Source organism: Lactuca virosa, chromosome 4 (assembly GCF_052849685.1).
Source record: "Lactuca virosa cultivar CGN04683 chromosome 4, Lactuca_virosa_CGN04683_v6, whole genome shotgun sequence".
Lineage (NCBI taxonomy): Eukaryota > Viridiplantae > Streptophyta > Magnoliopsida > Asterales > Asteraceae > Lactuca > Lactuca virosa.
This window is the reverse complement of record NC_136429.1, coordinates 442,914,502-442,923,691: the sequence shown is the minus strand read 5'-3', so window position 1 is coordinate 442,923,691 and position 9,190 is coordinate 442,914,502.

The following is a 9,190-nucleotide window of genomic DNA, read 5'->3' as shown; positions in this document are numbered from 1 at the left end:
GCAAAGTGTAATTTCATGGGTTAGCACCAAATTCACATTTTCCTAAGTAACTAAGATTGGGAATTTATAAGTTTTTAGTTACTTAGTATTTATCATTAATACTTTTAATGAAGGGAGAATAATAGTCCTTGTCCTACCCGTTCGGCTAACGACTCTCCACCAGTCAAAGAAGCGGTGGGTGAGAGTGGACACCCATTAAACTGCCATTTTATAGGCAGTAACCTTATACCCCCCTTATAGTCCGGCTTCGTGAATGAGGCCTACTAACGGCAAGACTGACTTGCTCTTATACACACACACACACACACACACATATATATATATATATATATATATATATATATATATATATATATATATATAAACTTATAATACTATAAAGTATAAGGGTTGAATTTTAACTTTTAAAATTCTAAGGGCTTAACTTGGAATTTAAGTATTCATGAGGGAAAACTTTACAAATTCCAAAACTTGAGGGCAAGTTTTGAAACTATTCAATTCCATAACTTATGAGTTTAAAGTAGTTTTAATTAAAAAAACTCTTCAAGTTCAATAACTTGAGGACAAGTTATGGAAGACTTTAAACCATTAAAAAATGTAACTTTTCCTTTATTCATAACTTATGAAAACTTTATGAGTTTTTAGGAATCATAAATGTGACTTTTCATGTAACTTCAGGACAAGTTACAAAAACACATTTTAGAACCAACTCTTAGATTAATTTGGATTGAAAACAACAATATCTCATAACTTTTCTATTAATCTAAGCAACTCATAAGTACAAGATAATTCAATCAAACTTTTTCATGTAATTAGCATAACTCTTAAACTAATACAAAACATGAATCTATTGACAATTATCTTTGAAATTGGATTAACATGAACATTACCACATCAAAAACAGGTTTACAAGTCCAAAAACAGCTTAGGGTAATGTTCCTAGTCCAATTCCAGCCAAAACAGTCGAAGATATGTTGTCTGGGGGTCCAACTCGTCGAGTGCATGAACCAACTCGGCAAGTTGGATGAATTTTGCCTTGGACTCGTCGAGTCCCTTCATGGACTCGGCGAGTCAGCTGAGCAGACAGCAACAAACTTCGATTTTTCAGCCAATTTTGCAAGTATAACAAGAAAACAAGCCTAGGCTTTGATACTACTGTTGGGTTTTCAGCATTCTAACACTCCTAAGTGTACATGCTACCCTAAATACCTTGGATCTATGTTTTCTCTATTAAACATGCAAATATGAAGTTCCAAGGTATTATCCTAACTAGCATACAAAAACAATGATTCATATGGAATAATACAAGTTAGAAGACATACCTTTTGATGTAGCTTGATTCCATGGAGCTTAAGAGCATAGTGCCCCAAGTGTGATACCTCAAATGGTTCACACAACATCAAATGCACTTGGAATAACTTAGAGAGAAATTAACACTTCATGAAATCGGCTAGCCCTCACCATACACACATAGTGTCTGATTTTGTTAAGAATAAGATGCTTATATAGTGTGTCACAATTAGGGTTACACCATGTAAACCCTAATTGTCATGGCCTTTCATTTCCATGATCCATGGGTATAAAAACACCATGGAGCATCCATGGAGCATCCTATGGGTTTTAGCCCAACTTGATAATCCATGGAGCATTAGCCCAATATACAAGTATAGATGATTTACACAATCAACCCATATATTTAATTAGTCTCCTTTTGATCACTTAATTAATTCCAAATTAATTCTTGATCAATACTAATTAAATAATCTTATTAATATATTAGAACTTATAATATATTAATAAACCTTAAGTGTCATTTCTCTCATTTTAGTCTATCCAAATGCATGATGCCATGCAACCCAAATGGACCATGCCAATCGGGTCAAGTACATACCAAATATAGTTATGGACTTAGACACTAATCCAACAGTATATGGTTGACAAATGGGTCATTGGTCAAAATGGTAGTGGCTTATGGTGTATATGGATGACATATGGGCAATTGGTCAACATGGTAGCAGCTTATGGTGTCCGTGGATGACATATGGTTCATTGGTCAACATGATAGTGGCTTATGGTGTATATGGATGACATATAGGCAATTGGTCAACATGTAGTGGCTTATGGTGTCCATAGATGACATATGGATGACATATGGGTCATTGGTCACCATGGTAGTGGCTTATGGTGTATATGGATGACATATGGGCCATTGGTTAACATTTTAGTGGCTTATGGTGTCCATGGATGACATATGGGTCATTGGTCAACATGGTAGTGGCTTATGGTGTATATGAATGACATATGGGTCATTGGTCAACATGGTAGTGGCTTATGGTGTATATGGATGACAAATGGGCCATTGGTCAACATGGTAGTGGCTTATGGTGTCCATGGATGACATATGGATGACATATGGGTCATTGGTCAACATGGTAGTGGCTTATGGTGTATATGGATGACATATGGGTCATTGGTCAACATGGTAGTCACTTATGGTGTATATGGATGACATATGGGCCATTGGTCAACATGGTAGTGGTTTATGGTGTCCATGGATGACATATAGATGACATGTGGGTCATTGGTCACCATGGTAGTGGCTTATGGTGTATATGGATGACATATGGGCCATTGGTCAATATGATAGTGGCTTATGGTGTCCATGGATGACATATAGGTCATTGGTCAACATGGTAGTTGATTATGGTGTATAGGATGACATATGGGTCATTGGTCAACATGGTAGTGGCTTATGGTGTATATGGATGACATATGGGTCATTGGTCAACATGGTAGTGGCTTATGGTGTCCATGGATGACATATGGGTCATTGGTCACCATGGTAGTGGATTATGGTGTCCATGGATGACATATGGGCTGCAATATTAATGAACATAATATTATGGTTTTTCAATTAGAAGAAACGGAAGTTAATTTAGTTTAGCTCGCAAACGCGTCTTACTTCCTACCCGAAGTCGCAGGTTCGAATCCTACTTATGTCAATAATTTTATTTAAATTCGTCTCTCTAAATTTAATCAATAATTTTATTTAACTTCATCTTTTTAAATTTAAAATGTCAATTTATTTACAAAAATGCCCGTAGGTATTGACAAAAATAATGTAACCATTTACGTAGTAACGTTTGTACGTTAAAGGGCAATTATGTCAATTCATAGTCTAGACACTTAGGCTCCATAATTTGTAGTCAGACTTATCCCGTCGTTTCAGTTTATCGGTGATTGATCATCTACATTCCATTCCCAACAATCAAAATTTCGGCACGTTGATCAATAAACCCTAAAAACGTTGTTGTTATATAATTTGAATTACATTGGACGCAGTTCAACATAATGGCAGTGAGTTGTTCATCAGAAAGAATGCAAACAAGACACCAATCGATGCTTTTAAGTGCCAGTTAATGTAAGTATGATGTGCATTACTTATATTATACTTATATACATATTTAATTTAGTGTTTAATAGATTAATTTTGTTGATTTGTGAATTACAGTTGCAAACTCTTTAGGGATTTTGTAACATCAGACGCAATATATAGAATCATAGACACAAATCGATTAAGGTTTCGTCCATTAAGTATTCAACAGTATGAAGTCATAAGCAAATACAGAGAGTTGAACAACCCACACTGTGACAACCCGAAATTTCCATTCTGTACAACCCTTCAATTCAATAGAAGTCAGAAAAGTTGCTGCTAAGTTTCAAACTTTTTGGAATAAGTTTGAGTATTATAGGATTTACACTCCGAGAGATATCAGGAGAGAGGATGCCCTAGGGTTTATAGTGCATCACTGTTATACCTAAACTCCAAGAAATTTGAGTTTACTGCCTGAATAAAATATTTACAGCCAAAAACCCTAAATTTGGGAGTATATATATGACACTTAGTCATTATTTACACTTTTTCCAAATCTCAAGATCCAAATCCATTTCTCTCTCAAGTATCATCCAAAAACTTTTCAAGATCTTCAATCTAGTAAGTGTTTCTTGCTTTCTTAAGTTGTTATATGACTTAATCTAGTGTTTTAACACACTTCTATCTGTGAAATCATTCCAAAAGGGTCAATCTTCAAGTTTCACCAAGAACACCAAGAACACACACTAGTGTTCTTGGACTTTTGGACCTTTTCGAGCTTCTACCTTGTAAGTACTTCTATCCTAGAGTATTTTAAGGCTTGTTACACTTCTATACCACAAGAAATCATCCAAGAACACCAAGATCAAAGGTGTTTATGGTCCAAGAACACCTTGGACCGTAAACCCTATTTAGGGTGCCAATGTGTGCTCTAGCTTATCCTAAGCCCTGGTATCTAGCCTAGATTCATTCCTTGATGTGTTTAGGACTTGAAAACATCAAAAGACCATAAATAATATGAGTTTATGGCCGTAAACACATGAAGAAGTGGTCCATGGGCCGTAAACTACATATAGGAGTGATTTGATGCCACAAACACTTCCATAGGCTTATACTTCAATGTAGAAATGCTTCAAAGGACTTATAAGACCTCAAAACAACTCATGGTCAAGAAGACATGAGTTTACGGCCGTAAACCCATGAGTTTACGACCGTAAACTCAATGAGTTATGGTCAAGAAAGTGTAAACTCATTTTAGGGGTTCCCTTGAACCCTAAGCTCAATAGCTTTGTCCTACAACACTTAGATGCAGTCCTTAGCACTTATAACACTTATATAAAGTGTTTAACATGTCTTAACTTTATTATTTAGTTGTTTAAAGGCTAATTGGTTACATATATGTGAAATTATATGATAACTAGGATCATAGAGTGTGTACAAGTCTTCACTTGACACCTAGCATCCTATACAGTCCGTTCAATCCCAACCACTTGCTACAGGTGAGTTCATACCCCTTAATCTATATTTTAAATGTTTTTAAATGCTTTTATGGGGGGGGGGATACAAGTTGAATCATGCTAGTTATTATATCAATCACATGTGATTAATAACTAGTATACAAATGGATTTACTACACTTTTAGCTGTTTTACCAAACAGATTACTTCCAATGGCTTTCCAAAACATTTTTACTAGTTTAAAACTCTTTATTAAACTGTATTACATACTGAATGTTTCTTTTCAAAACCCTGTTACAATTATGTTTCAAACAAAGGTTTTCCTTACTTTAAAACTGTTCTTATCAAACAAACTGTTTTCAAACCGTTTTACAAACTGACATCAAGTCATCTTTTCTTAGTTCTTAATCTCTTCAAAGGTTTTACAAAACTTCTTTTATACTTATATATTGTCAATTGCATGCCTATATATGTATAGTTATATAAGAAATGTTTAAAGGACTTAGGAAGGCTAGCTCGCTTTATCTCCTTTTCCTCGTTGGGATGTGGCTTTAGGGCATCGGCTATCCGTCCGAAGGTCGTTTAAATATTAGTTATATCATGTGTACATATATAGTCATAAAAGTTCTTCCAGTCAGTTCAATACCCTTGGGTAGCAAGGGTATACTTCCATGTTCATTCGTACAAGTTATATTACTAGTAAACTACAATAGGCGTAGTTTAGGTAGTTACTAATACTATTACTAGAACAAAGAATCATACAAAGAGTCAGTTCATTCATGAGTCAATACATGCTAGACAGAGAGAACATACATACAGGCTAGATAGAGAGATAACACACAATACAACTAGTACACACAGAGAACATATAATACTATACAGAGAGAACATACAGGCTAGACAGAGAAAGAACACACAATACAGCTAGCACACAAATACATTACATATACAGTTTTGCAGTTATGTGAGCCACGTTCCGGTTATTCCTAACCCAGCCAAACAGTATGCTGGAAACCTACCGAAGTGCAATAAATGCAGCTTCCATCATCTAGGTAGTTGTCGTCTGTTTCACTGCAAAAACTGCAACAATGACGGACAAACTATCCGTTTCTGCAAGACCCGGATCCAACACATTACTTCAACCACAAATGTCGAAATTTCCCGGATATGCTATCTATGTGGCGTAATGGGACATTTCAAAAGGGACTGCCCAACAGAGAAGGGTGATGGGGGAACAGGAGGAGTTTGACCCCAGAACAACAAAAGACAGCAAAGGACCCTACTATGGTATAGGAACGTTTCCAATCAGTTGTATTTTGTATGCGTCAAACTGTTTAAAACTAGTGCAACTCGAGTCTTATCTTTGCGCGATCCCGTCAGTAAATGGATCCTCTTGCTGCGTATACTTGCCTTTTGTAGTATACCTAGTTCGCAACAATAGTCTTGTAGTGAATCTTTAGTACTGTAACTCTGTTAAAAGTTGCACTGTTGGTTTTAGTCTGTAACGCCTTTATGATCAAGTCTAATGTCGTTATTTCCAAGTGAGTCCGACATTAGCATACAATTTGAGTCAATTCTATCCGCACAAATACCAGTTTCGTACGTACATCTCTTTCTCCGAAATCATCTTCTAGCAAAGCCGTCATTTCAGAACTCCGAAGTACTCGTACATAGAGTACCTCATGTTTCTCATTCTTTCCGAAGAAACCTCAGCAAACCTCCCCGAAGTACCACTCGTACAGTACGTCAAGTTCAATACAAGGACTTTTACGGTTAATCTATCGATGAAGAATGTATACACAAGGGTGGTATATAATCAAGGTTCTACAGGTTTAGAATTAATGATTCCCCTTTAACTTCTTTTCCTCGTTGGGATTAGAGCTTAAAGAAGAATCATACATTCGACTACCTTTTCAATCTTAATTATATACGACTCGTATATACGAGACTTTGATCGATGAACCATGTATGAATCCTAATATGAACTTCAGGACGGAGACTGCCCAAGACTACGAGTAATCACATTGTCATGTGAACAAACTTAGAACCCAGTACGACTCCTGGAACCAGATCGCCCTACAGTCTAAACACCTACAGAGATGCAAGAACAGTCCGGACAACTTGACGAACTACTCGGCAAGAGAATAGGAAGATCAAGCTCCTCGCCCTGGAGAGCTCTAGTCTTATTCTTTAGAAAGGTGGACGAATAGTTTCATAAGTACATCGACTATCGGAGACCTCGTCAAGATTTCTACTGGAAATCATTGTACCTCCTCGCATGGATGAGTTTGTGAGATCCGAATATCACCAGTTTCGAGTTTTAGCGAAGGATGTCCCGAAGACGACCTTCCGAACTCGATGCGGGCACTACGAGTCCGTAGTAATACCCCTCGGATATGACCAATACGCCCGTAGTACTCATGAGCTTAATGAATAGGTAAGAAGGAAATCACAAAGAACATCTGCAACAAACCATGGAACCAATACGATCAGAGAAGCGTTGCACAAAGTTCTCTGAATACGAGCTGTAATTGAAGAGTCAAATTCCTAAAACACACTATTAGTGATATGGGAGTTCTTGAGGACCCTTTCAATTTATCACAACCGTTGAGAATTTGTCAGCACCGAAGACGCCATCGGAATTTCGCCAAATTCTAGGTCCCACAGACCTACTGTCGCAGTTCATCTAGAACTCCTCGCAAATTACGAAACCTCTTACGACTTTGACCCAAAAGGGAGCGACCCTTGACTGGGAAGAGAAGCAAGAGGGAGGAACCCTTGGAACTCCAAGTGAGAGACCAAATCCTTTGGAAGTCTCACTCTGGAAAGGCTTTATACGCTTCGCAAAGCGTGGAAAGCTAAATTCGAGATAGTCAGGACCTCCGAGATTCTTGCCAGAATCGGCCCTGTAACTCACAAACTCAGCCTACCCGAGAGCTTAGTAACGTACATTCTACCCTTCACGTTTCGAACTTATAAAAGTATCTATCCGAAGAGACTCTTGAAATCACACTCGAAGAGATCGAGTTCCACAAGAGCCTCACCTGCGTGGAAGAACCGTAGTGACCATGGACCGAGAGGCCATGCGAACGATTCATAGCCGTTTCCCATTAGTGAAGGTTCGCTGGAATGCCAACCGAGGACCTGCATTCACTTGGGAGTGTGAGAATCAATCGATTAGGAAGTATCCCCACTTCTTGGCTCGATTATTCATGCCTACTTCCTTATCTAAATTCTAATTTCGGGACGAAATTCCTTCTAAGGGGGGGGGGGGATGATGTGACAACCCGAAATTTCCATTCTGTACAACCCTTCAATTCAATAGAAGTCAGAAAAGTTGCTGCTAAGTTTCAAACTTTTTGGAATAAGTTTGAGTATTATAGGATTTACACTCCGAGAGATATCAGGAGAGAGGATGCCCTAGGGTTTATAGTGCATCACTGTTATTCCTAAACTCCAAGAAATTTGAGTTTACTGCCTGAATAAAATATTTATAGCCAAAAACCCTAAATTTGGGAGTATATATATGACACTTAGTCATTATTTACACTTTTTCCAAATCTCAAGATCCAAATCCATTTCTCTCTCAAGTATCATCCAAAAACTTTTCAAGATCTTCAATCTAGTAAGTGTTTCTTGCTTTCTTAAGTTGTTATATGACTTAATCTAGTGTTTTAACACACTTCTATCTGTGAAATCATTCCAAAAGGGTCAATCTTCAAGTTTCACCAAGAACACCAAGAACACACACTAGTGTTCTTGGACTTTTGGACCTTTTCGAGCTTCTACCTTGTAAGTACTTCTATCCTAGAGTATTTTAAGGCTTGTTACACTTCTATACCACAAGAAATCATCCAAGAACACCAAGATCAAAGGTGTTTATGGTCCAAGAACACCTTGGACCGTAAACCCTATTTAGGGTGCCAATGTGTGCTCTAGCTTATCCTAAGCCCTGGTATCTAGCCTAGATTCATTCCTTGATGTGTTTAGGACTTGAAAACATCAAAAGACCATAAATAATATGAGTTTATGGCCGTAAACACATGAAGAAGTGGTCCATGGGCCGTAAACTACATATAGGAGTGATTTGATGCCACAAACACTTCCATAGGCTTATACTTCAATGTAGAAATGCTTCAAAGGACTTATAAGACCTCAAAACAACTCATGGTCAAGAAGACATGAGTTTACGGCCGTAAACCCATGAGTTTACGACCGTAAACTCAATGAGTTATGGTCAAGAAAGTGTAAACTCATTTTAGGGGTTCCCTTGAACCCTAAGCTCAATAGCTTTGTCCTACAACACTTAGATGCAGTCCTTAGCACTTATAACACTTATATAAAGTGTTTAACATGTCTTA